Raw genomic sequence first — 10,978 nt, forward strand, 5'->3', positions numbered from 1 at the left:
TCCTCTTCTGTCCTAAATGGATTCCCTCTCTCGGGTGCAGGCATGGTCCCATGTTCACTTGTTTCTCTCCTAAGTGTGCGATAGCTCCCTTAGCTGACCCCGTCTATACCCCCTCGGATTTCATATACAGAACTTGCATCAAACATTCTCTCAGTCTGCTTGGTTCTAGGCTGAAGAGAGTTAGCACCATTCACCTGTCCACATGTACAAATGCCCTGAGCTCAGGAACCATTCCTGTTGCTCTTCTTTAAAACTCTTTTCTGCACAATAAACAAATAACAGTGACCAAACCTGCGGACAATGTCCCAAGCCAGGCCTTACAAGCCTTTGAAAGCTTGAGCTCTAGATTTAAATCGCACACCTCCTGCTATAAAGCCGATATTTTTTTTTTATTCCCCACTTCCCCCACACGGTCATCAGGAGGTCTCAGCAGAATCTGGTCGAACACCCAGCTGTTTTGCGTGTCGGTTCCTGCAGAATAGGTCCCCCGGGAGATTCAGCCGGGGGTCGCGCCCTCCAGCAGCCCCACCTGCCCGCGCGTGTCGGGGAGGCCGAGAGCCAGGAGGGCCCAGGCTGACTTCTCCTCAGAATAGAGCTGCTTATTCGGCTCTGCTGGGACAGGCAGCTCGCGCCTTGAGCCGAGGCTCGAACCCACAACATCTGGATCACACCTGCTCCAGCCTCGGAAGAAGCACCTTCATGAGCTGAGCCACATGGGCGACGGGCCCACGCTTCAGACTCTGATACACAGCACAGTCATTTGCAAAGTGATTCACGCAGGTGGGAGGAACCTCTCATGAGATGCGCGATACTCAGCTCATGGGTGACCTGAGGTGCACTTTGTCTAGGGCGGCACCTCCGCTCGGAGCTGCGCCTCACCCGACACAGGGCCGTGGCGACTCGGACGAGGCCGGGAGCCTTGAAGGTGCTGGATCAGGGAATGTTTCCCAGATCCTTGTTGCTTGTCTTTTGTTTCACAAGTTTCAGTCTGACTTTGCTCTCTCATTTTCACCTTTCACATCAGAGATAAGGTAAGTCTATAGTTTACTGGCTCCGTTTTTGTTCTCCTTGTTATGCACTAGTGATGCTCTTGCAATTCTGCAATCCTGGGGTAACACACTCATTCAAGAAAGAGCAGAAAGATCCTGGCTAAGGGTCTATGAGTAACAGGCCTCATTTCCTTCAACACGACCAGGAAAAACACAACACAACTCATCAGAAATGTATTATTTTTTAACTATAGCCCTAGTAACATTAGCATAAACTGAGAATAAGATTACACACTTCTACTGAATTGAATGCATGTCATTCTAGAAATAAGGAGCATGCCACTGTTGTCTTCAGCTTTTTTTCTATCCATTCAATTTCTAGCCTATTCATCCACTTCAGGGTCGCGGGGCAGCCAGAGCCCATTCATGCAAGCGACAGGCACAAGGCGGGGTACACCCAGGAAGGGACGCCAGGCGAGACGCCATCACAGGACACGCGCACACTCTCACACCAGGGCCAGTTTTCCCAGACTCCAATTAACCCGCGAGTCTGTCTTTGGACTGTGGAAGGAAAATGAAGCACCCACAGGAAACCCACACGAACACAATGAGAACATGCAGACTCCACACAGACAGCACCCCCCAGGTCCAGAATCGAACCCAGGGCCCCAGCTCTGCAAGGCAGTGATGCTCACCACTGCACCACCACGCCCCCCTATTTCTGTACAATGACAGGAAATATTTAGCTAAATGTTTTTCTTAAATTATCATATTCTATTATTAATCTCCTATTACTGCACATTGGAAAAACTATTTCTGGGTATAATGTGGGCCAAAATGACTAGTGAGTGACATTTAAATACCACTGGTTCATGTGTAAAATCCCCTGCTGAAACAGTGATATTATCTGCAATCAGAACACCGTTTGCAGGCTGGGATACAATGCAGATAGGCCGTTAACCACAAACGCACCACAGCCACATTGGTCCAATAGTTTTAGAGATACAGCACAGTGTTGACTAGGCTACAGCCAGTTTGCAGCATTGGAGCCAAGAGCTGTCTGTGCGTGACAGAGAGAGAGAGGCAATCAGGAATCCAGCACGCTGTTCCACAGGCAGGGACAGAAAAGGGACAACATCACATCACTGCTGTCAATAATTCTCCTGCCATCAATACAAAGATCCATTCCATTCAGGTAGTAAATCGAAGGCTTTCACTAGGTCTCACATACACTACCATGTTTCTACTGTTGTTCCCAAACCTGTGCCCAAAAGCATGAACCACGCAAGAACACCCAAAGAGCAGATTGGGAAGATGGATATATTATTCCCAGCGATAGAGCAGCTCTCTGAAAGCCCGCAGCTGCCTGAAACAGAATCCAGTAACCAGCTAGGCCGCACATACAAGGTTCCTATCTGTTTAACTACATTTACTGTAGAACATTACAGCAAATTTCAGACACACAAGGAAAAAAAAAACCCTCAGATTTAACTTGGACAGACTTAGGGCGATACAATAGACTTCAGCCGACTAGGTTTTCTCAGGACAGGTCACATAAAAGCAGGGCATGCCATGCTGAGTTTGAAAAACATCTAGCAGGCAGGAATCTGGCACTTGGCCACATCACCCCTGCTAAGCATAAGAAAGAGCAAAAGGATGTGCTGTTTATCCACCCACAACTGACTGGGTTTAAATCTCCTGCCTGACTGAATGGAGTTCACTGTTGGGGCCCTCATCCCACCCTTCCCCCAGCACACCCCATGGCCTGGTGTAAAGCAAATGTTCGGCACTTAAAATGTGAAACACGAGATTCGTTTTATAGCCATTCAAACAACGTACAGTATATACAGTATACAGTTGTCACAGGGATGGAAAAATAAACAGGGAAAAGGTGGCTAATTAAACAGGTTCTGAAGATTTAAAAACAGATTTAAAAGTTGATCTCACCACTTTCATAATCTGGCCATGCTTATTTCCATCACAGCAACTTCCCCAAACGAACGCAATAAAAAAATGCATTTCTACCTCAGCTTCCAACTCGCCCGTGGAAAATCTGTTTTCTCTGTCTGCGGTAACATTCACAAACGAAGAAAAAAGGGCATGAAGATTGTAGATAGGAACTCCAGAGTCATCACTGTGAAGGAGCAGTTGAGTCAGCACCACCATCACGTCAGAAAGCACTCTGGTCACAAACACTGAAAACAGCGCTCTGTCACAGGACCCTCACGCTCACTGTGTAAGGAGATGCTTTTAGGAGTGCATCTATGACAGAGGTCAGGAGAGCTGTCCAGTCCAGAGGCCAACAGGGTAGCAAACTGTACGCTACATGCAGGTTTAAATGGATTTGTTGGTGTCCTAGTTTCAGAGGAAAACATACTAGGCCACATGCTACCCTTCAGCATATACAGTTCACGATCTCATGTGCAGGTAACTGGGAGAGTGACCAATTTTACACAAGAGAAGTAAGCCATTCAGGGCGGAGAGATTCATTTCACCGCAAAACCCAAGAGCAGCACTTAAACACACCGCGGTGGGCAGAGGAATCCTACTGCGTTGGGCCCCTGAGCAAGGCCCTTCACCCCAGCTGCTCCAGGGGTGCTGTATAAATGGCTGACCCTGCACTCTGACCCCCAGCTTCTCTCCCTGTCTGGGTGTCTCCTGGAGAGCATGCTGGGTTATGTGAAAAGGCTAATTCCTAATACAAGAAATTGTATATGGCCAATAAAGTGATCTTATCTTATCTAGAAGCACTGACTGCAATTAAAATGCATACACTGATAAATGAAGCTGAAGTATCATTTGACTCTCCGGTTAAAGAGCAACAAACACAGAGAAATATTTTCTTGTTATGGTGTGCATTGCCGTGTTGGTCATCAGTCCTTCAAGGGGAAGTCAGCAGGCAGGGTGTAGATAGTATTTCTGACATCATCTTCCTTTCAGGAAGACAATCAAAGCCTAGACAACCCTGCAGAAACACTCAACATACGAATGTGGAATAACAGCAAAGCTTTCTCAGAATTATTATGCTAAAAACAAAAACACTACGCGCATTGTTTTTTTTTTTTTACTCTGCGCTTGGTCCAGCTTCAGGGATTACACTTCTGCACACATCGTCTAAACAACAAAACCCCTCTGGAACTTGAAGGCCATGTGAACAATTATTCCCAGTAACTTTTACCGTCCGGCACAAACATCTGCAGGCCACTTACAGACATGTTGAGAACGGAAAAAAATCTGGCAAATATTCCAGACGTTCCATAATGCAGCTCGTCTAAATGTCACTTAGAAACAGGCAGATCTGGGAAGTGAAGAAGTGCCGTGCTAGAAGGCTTCTGATCGAGACTGCTCCAGCTCCAACTGGAACTCTGTCCCTCTCCTCTACCGCTCAAAGTCGGTTTTCTACAAGTCAAGCATGACGTCTCAAACTGCACCAGACTGCCGCACTGGGGTATGTTCTTACAACGACAGCCAGGGAGAGGACGTGCAAGCTGACGGCTTACACTCCCCTGGTGTATATTGGTCTTCTTACATCAGCAATGTGCTCCATATGCTCTAGGGCTAATTAGAAACTTGTCACCTGGTGAAAAATGTGTAATGTTGAGCTTAATTTATCTAGTGCTTGGTGAAGCATGTTTATTAATAAACACTGTATACTGACCTAAAGATAAACAAACAACAGCAAGTTTAAACCCGTCTACAAATGTGCAATTCCTTATCTGTGATGACAGCTGATTGTATACAGTTTGTAAAAACTCTAACGCATCACACATCTTTCGAGAGATGTGAACAGTAAGGCTGAGAGAACTGTGATGAAATAGTGTGGAGCACTTTCCAGTTCAGAATAACACAGGAAGAGACAGGACTACCGACAGTAGTCTAGAAAAAAAAAAAGAACCTTGGAATATGCATTTAATATGTTTTTTAAAATTCTTACAATAAATATTTTACCATGAACAATCATTAATATGTTTAATTTGTTACTGTGAATGAACAGTGATGGAGTTCTAAATGATTATGTCCAATAACTAAAGAAATCAAACAATAATCTTAAATTCAGGGATGAATTTAAAACACTACACATATGCAAGAACTCAAATGTCCATATTTGAAGGAAATACCCCACTTTAAATAGACCAGGCAAAAGAGAACTGAGGTTACTCTTTAAAGGCACTGACTAAGTTAAACCATAAGACTTTTTCAGAATTGACAGTGAAATGTGAACCAGAGTTCACAAACAGAAACTACAGAAAAGTGCGTTTAAATCCAAGAATAGACGTCTAATAAGACCTCACACAGAATACTGTGTGAAATGTTGGTGACAGTCTTACAAAAAACACATTGGTGCCGAGGAACCAATCCAGAAAAGATCGACCAGAAATATCTCGAGGCTTAAAGAATCCAACCTTTTTAGTCTTGAAGAGAGAAGACTATGCAAAGACCTGATTCAAGTATTTCAAATTCGCTAAGCCATTGTTCATTCTGAAGAAGAGCTGACTTTGATAATGAAACACGAACCAGAGTCCACAAGTGGAAAACACAGCGAACGGTGTCAAAACAAGTAAACAGAACTTGTGTAAAAACGGTGAAGAGAAGGCACCTTTTTAATTCAAAGTGTGGTCGGTACCTGAAAAAAACTACACCGTCATTCTGTCAAAGTCGATGGATACCCTGGCTGCATTCAAGAAAGGGATGGATGAGACCCTTCAGACCAATTCACTAGCAGCAACTAAACAAGCTACATGGGCTGAGCGGTCTTCACTCGTTTATAGTCTTTATTACTTTGCAGAACTATCTCTCTCCTGATTCAAGGCAGGAAGGGGTCTCAAATTCTTACAGCCAAGATCAATTTCCATCCTCCCCTAGTATAGGAGCTGGGAGCCGGGCCACTGTCATGAGCAAAAACCCTACTTTTCTGGACAGATAATCATCGTCACAGGCAGAAAACCCCCTTGAAAAATCGTAGCGCATGAGGTAAAAAAGGGTCTTATTACTATGGAGAGGGGTGCAGCAGCTCCCAATGCAGTATGCGAATACAAAAACTGGAAGAGTCTGGGTCATCTCTGCCCTGACAGAGCCCATCACCAGTCCAATCCCAGCGAAAGCATTTTGCGTCTTGTAAAATCATGCTATCTTTGCACCCCCCATTTACACTACTACTTACCGCATGTGAAAATGTACCCGAACAATAACTGGGATAATAAGGCAAATTCACAGCCACAGTCATCAACTAAAAAAAGGCAAATATTCCAAATTTTGTCAGCAGTCTTAGTTCCATACATCTCCTTAATGAAAGACATTGTGACTCTTTCCACACAGAAAAATATTCAGTAGTAAAAAAAAATCAGATTTACAAGATGTTCCTATCAAAACAGCAGATGGTAACATACCGTTGAGATTCAGAATTATTTTGCAAATGTTATGAGACTGCAGCCGCACAACACTGCAAAAATAACCAACATAATTCGGATAATTCAAAACAATTTACTGCACGCTGGAATTAGACCCCTTTTACTGTCACATACACACAAAGTGACACGATTTCCACTCCTCCAGAGAATGATACAACTCTGACAAGCAGGGCATTTAATACAGCACTGAAACACACAAGTGAAACTACAGACATCCACTGTTCACATAGCCCAACTGTTTGTCCTGCTCTGGCATTTTACCAAGGAAATACAAAGAGGACATCACAAAAGTAACATGTTGCATCTTAGTACACTAATCTGCATCAATATTTTATTTAAAAAAATATTTGCTTCTTTAATATGGCTCTTAAGAATAGATGCAGCTTCGCTTGGGGACGCAGTAAACTTTTAATCTCAGCGGGCCAGGCTGAAAGATATATTTCTCCTTCGACATTACGCAGTGGTGAAAACATCCCAGCGTCGCTGATACACTGCACGGTTCACAGGATTGCGCCCATTAGTGAGAGAAAAGCACTTCTTTGAAATCAAACCTGAGCCGAGATGACTAAAAGCATCTGGTATGTTCAGCAGGCTCACATTGCCAGTGGGTACATTTCAGATGATAAGGCCGGTTTGAGTTGTGGAAGCTGAGGAGATCTTGTGAACTGTGGAGATGTGCAATGAAATAAACAGACCATAATGACCAGACCTGCTAGATTCATTATATCCTTTTGACTGACTTCTTTTATAGACATTGCAATAAAAGTCTAAGCTGCACGAGGGCTGTTTGGCCACAGAAAAAAAAAAAAGAAGATCATCCTGTGGAGATCTGGTAAACACAAACACTAAGAATTAATTGCACAATAATGCTTTTTAACTTCTTTCATATCATTGGTTTCCATTTTCAGTGAACTGCTCCTCAGAACCATATTATCAACGTTTTCAATAGACAGGCATCTTCATCAAGCACAGAGCTGAGAGCACAGCAGAGCACCTACTGTAAGAGTCACCAAATTAGATTTCAAACAATAAAGTAGAGAATTCGATAACAAGACGCTCCGGCTTGTGAGACCAGCCTTTTCTTTCAGTCACCTTCATTCACTTGACCAAAAAAAAAATAATCTTATAACAACAACACTAAAACTCAAACTTCATCCAGAACACAGACATCTCTCCAAACATTAAGATGTACCGGATGTGAGCTAGCAGTGCTCTTATTTCTCATTCCTTTCTGGGAAAGAAAGGATGTGTGGAGGATGTGAGGTTCAATGTTTTGAATGACCCCAATTAAAAAGGACAGGAGCTCCTTCTACAATTCAATCAACATAAGATCCACCTAAACTCATTAGGTCTTCCAGTCTTCCAGATACTAACTTAGAGGTGTGACTCACTCCAGGCTCTCCTTTACCCCTCAAGAAGCAAAATTAAATACAACCTTGAATGATAAACAAATGGTTTCTCCATATACATACGTGAAATTACAAAATGCTAACAGTGAAGTTATATAAAATGAGGTTAAGGTGTTTAGCCTCCTCTGAATGAATATAAATTAAAACCATCAATCAATTCGATTGAACATGTCAGTCAACTGACGTTCCTCACAGTAAAACACTCTGAATATCAACACCACCAACTCAGGTCTGGTGAACGCGATTATGTGGGTCATAATTTAGTCAGATAATACACAGTACATCCATGCAGTGCTGGGCAATACAGGCCACGTAATCAGAGAGAATGTTTAACCAAACAATTCCAACCGGCTTTGTTTTGACCACTAACGTCCAGACGGGTTAGAGGTTTGTTTGTTGTTGTTTTTTTACACGGAGCAGCTGGGAGCTAAGAAGAGCGTCAGGCAGGCCAAGGGTAGAGAGACTGAAACTAGCGCTACAGCATCCAAGAGCCAGTTTTTGCACTCCCTGTCACATTATAACCATCAGCAGACTAGCAGCGGCGATAGGATGCTTGTAGGTGGGACCGCTGCTCTCAGTGACACCAACAAGCAGTCGACCCGCAAAGCCAGGGACCGACCAAAACATGCATCTGGAAACGACACCAGTGCTGGAAAGAGTCTCCGCAAAGAAAAGAAACAGGCAAGACGCACGAACAATACACCACGAATTGCTGTATGCGGTAAAGGAAGACGAGGGCAAATCACGGTTCGCTCCCGCTTTTTGCAGACACAGCACATTGACTGAGCTCCCGTAGACACAAATACTGCACTTTCGTTACAGCCTGCCTTGCCGAAAAGTCGAGTGGCATCAATTTTGCGCGGTGTACTCCATCTGGTAGCGCATCAAACGCATCCGTAATAAAGCCCCCAGCGTTTTTAAAAACCTAGGCGCTGGGGAAACGGGCATCACCGCGTCCGCCGCAGAGATGCACCTTCAGGCTCTAGCGGACGAATTTCACGTGTCCCGCAACGTATTTTGCGTTGCACTTAAATTATTTGCCGCTTAATTACGTTTTCCCTTCACCCATCATATGCTACAACAAAATTTAACTTGTTAAAATGAGACGCTCCCGCCATAATACTTTACCTGAAATGAAAGATGATTAAAGCATCACACGTCCCATGATCGCCGTCCTCACAGCGATTTTCGTCTTTGCTTGTAAACAATATTTTGTGGAGACGGCTTAATTATAATGCCCCCCCACCGGTCCCTCGCCTCCTCTGCTCACTGTAACAGATGATGGCGCAGCTGCTGCAGCTCCACAATGAAACTAACGGGACCAGCACTGTGATTGACGGCTCCCGGAGCCAATTGGCGGTTTCACAGCCTCACCGAGGGCCAATAGTCGGGTACAGCCGTGAAGAAGGGGGAGTTGGGGGGGGGGGGCTGATGTGTAAACAGGTTAGGTGGCGTCTGCTGGTGACCTGAGCTGAGATTGTGTATAGGCAGTACGAGTCCGTGTAATTAAATTAGAAGCGCCCCATGGGCAGGAAAAAAAAAACCCGAGCGAGCGTGGACTTTAGTACCACGTTTTTAAATCCAACAAAAACACCAGACAATTCTGGATGTCTGGCGACGTTCTGTACTCTGCATCACCACTAGGGCATTGTACGGACTCCCACCCCAAATGTTACAGTGTAACATATTCGGTTATAAAAGTATCCTGTGAATACAGTGTTCTCCCGTGCACCGTGAGGGCACTCTGATTCAGACGCAAACACGCTGCGCTTTTTACCGTCTCCAGTCGCCTCTCCCTACTCGTGATGTCCAGGGCATGAACATGCACTGGCGAGAGGTTTTTCGACTGCGAGTTACTGTACAGTACATGTGCCTGAAAGATTCGTGTTCTTCATGTGGACATCAGATTTCAGCATTCCGTTCTTGGCAAGCTTAGGGCAGTGAACTATTCTTACATGCGAAAACAGAAAACTACCACTACGACCGCATTGTTACAACAGCTGCTAAGCCCACGACAGCCGGGCGCTGCAGCTAGCGATATCGCGATACTACTGCACCACATTTTGCATGGGACTATAATGATTAAATGAAAAGGCATCCAGTCCCCCTGTTATTGTCGTTGGCTCAGCTGGACCAGCGAGCCGCGTTTCTCTCCAGGATGGGCAGGCGGCGCTGGAATGAACGAGAGGAAGTGCGTCAAAACTCTCAACAATTGAGCTCAAGAGCAGCAGCAACCGAATCAGATGCTCTTGGCGAAAAGTATTGTAAACGTCTGAACAGAGAGGGTTATTACGACACTTCCGCAGCATTAAGAATAGTGATTTCTTCTAAGAAGAATAAAACTGTAATACATTACGAGTGTCACGGTTCGTGGTCCTCAAAGCGGGAATCTTTTGACTTTGTAGCCGACAGCACCACCTAAGCCATATTCAAGGTGTTACTGTATAACCTCCCCCAAATGGTTCTTTATATCCCCCAGAGCCATTGACGTACTCGCAGGCAAGACGGTTCACCTACAGTGCATAACTGCCCTTTTCTGTTTGCCAGCAAGCACAACATTCAGCACTGTCTACCCATCACGCAGAACCCCATGACACAAAATAGCACAGGAAACCCATGGACCCCAGTAACAGATTATAGCTGTTAAACCAACTTCCAAACATCTGCTACAGAAAAGGCAATGTCCACAGCAAATCAATGTCAAAGCACTGAGGGATCCGTCAAAAAGGGTTTTCAAGTACAGTACGTATTAGGTAAAACCCTCAAGCCTAACCCAAGAACGGAAGAAAAAGGGTTCACACCACTTACTAAGACATCAGGACGAATACAAACAGTTCCTCTGAAGAGACGCTTGAATTGTAGACCAGGAAGCACCAGCACTGATCTGACAAAAATGACCAGGTGATAGATGAGCTTATTGATTTCCGTATGTGGCTGAGTCACCCAAACTCCAAGCTGACGAAGCTAAGAAGCTGACCCGTCAATCAGTTAAGGCAGGGGTTCAAAGGAAAACTCATGTCATGAAGAAGAGAGATTGCAAAGCAACTTGGGGACAAAGGCCCAGATCAGGAGACGGGTATAAAACATTAGAATAAGACACCTAAAGTCTCCTTGAACATGATGAGGTTCATGTCAGTAGAAAGTGGAAGGCACCCAGACAGGGCACGGATCA

At 44.7% G+C, this 10,978-nt stretch overlaps 1 protein-coding gene across 4 annotated transcripts in view; it reads right to left on the reverse strand.

Moving 5' to 3' along the window:
* The window catches only part of fynb (FYN proto-oncogene, Src family tyrosine kinase b), an 87,468-nt gene extending 78,324 nt beyond the window's left edge, over positions 1–9,144 (reverse strand). For 2 of the 4 annotated variants that reach the window (XM_015354196.2, XM_015354186.2), the window contains exon 1: positions 8,935–9,142. The gene's annotated coding sequence lies outside the window, so the exon portion shown is untranslated. Of the gene's footprint in view, positions 1–8,934 lie in introns of all 4 variants that reach the window. The other 2 variants (XM_069196231.1, XM_006626168.3) reach the window with 2 other exon arrangements.
* Positions 9,145–10,978: the final 1,834 nt, after the last annotated feature.

Source organism: Lepisosteus oculatus, chromosome 2 (assembly GCF_040954835.1).
Source record: "Lepisosteus oculatus isolate fLepOcu1 chromosome 2, fLepOcu1.hap2, whole genome shotgun sequence".
Lineage (NCBI taxonomy): Eukaryota > Metazoa > Chordata > Actinopteri > Semionotiformes > Lepisosteidae > Lepisosteus > Lepisosteus oculatus.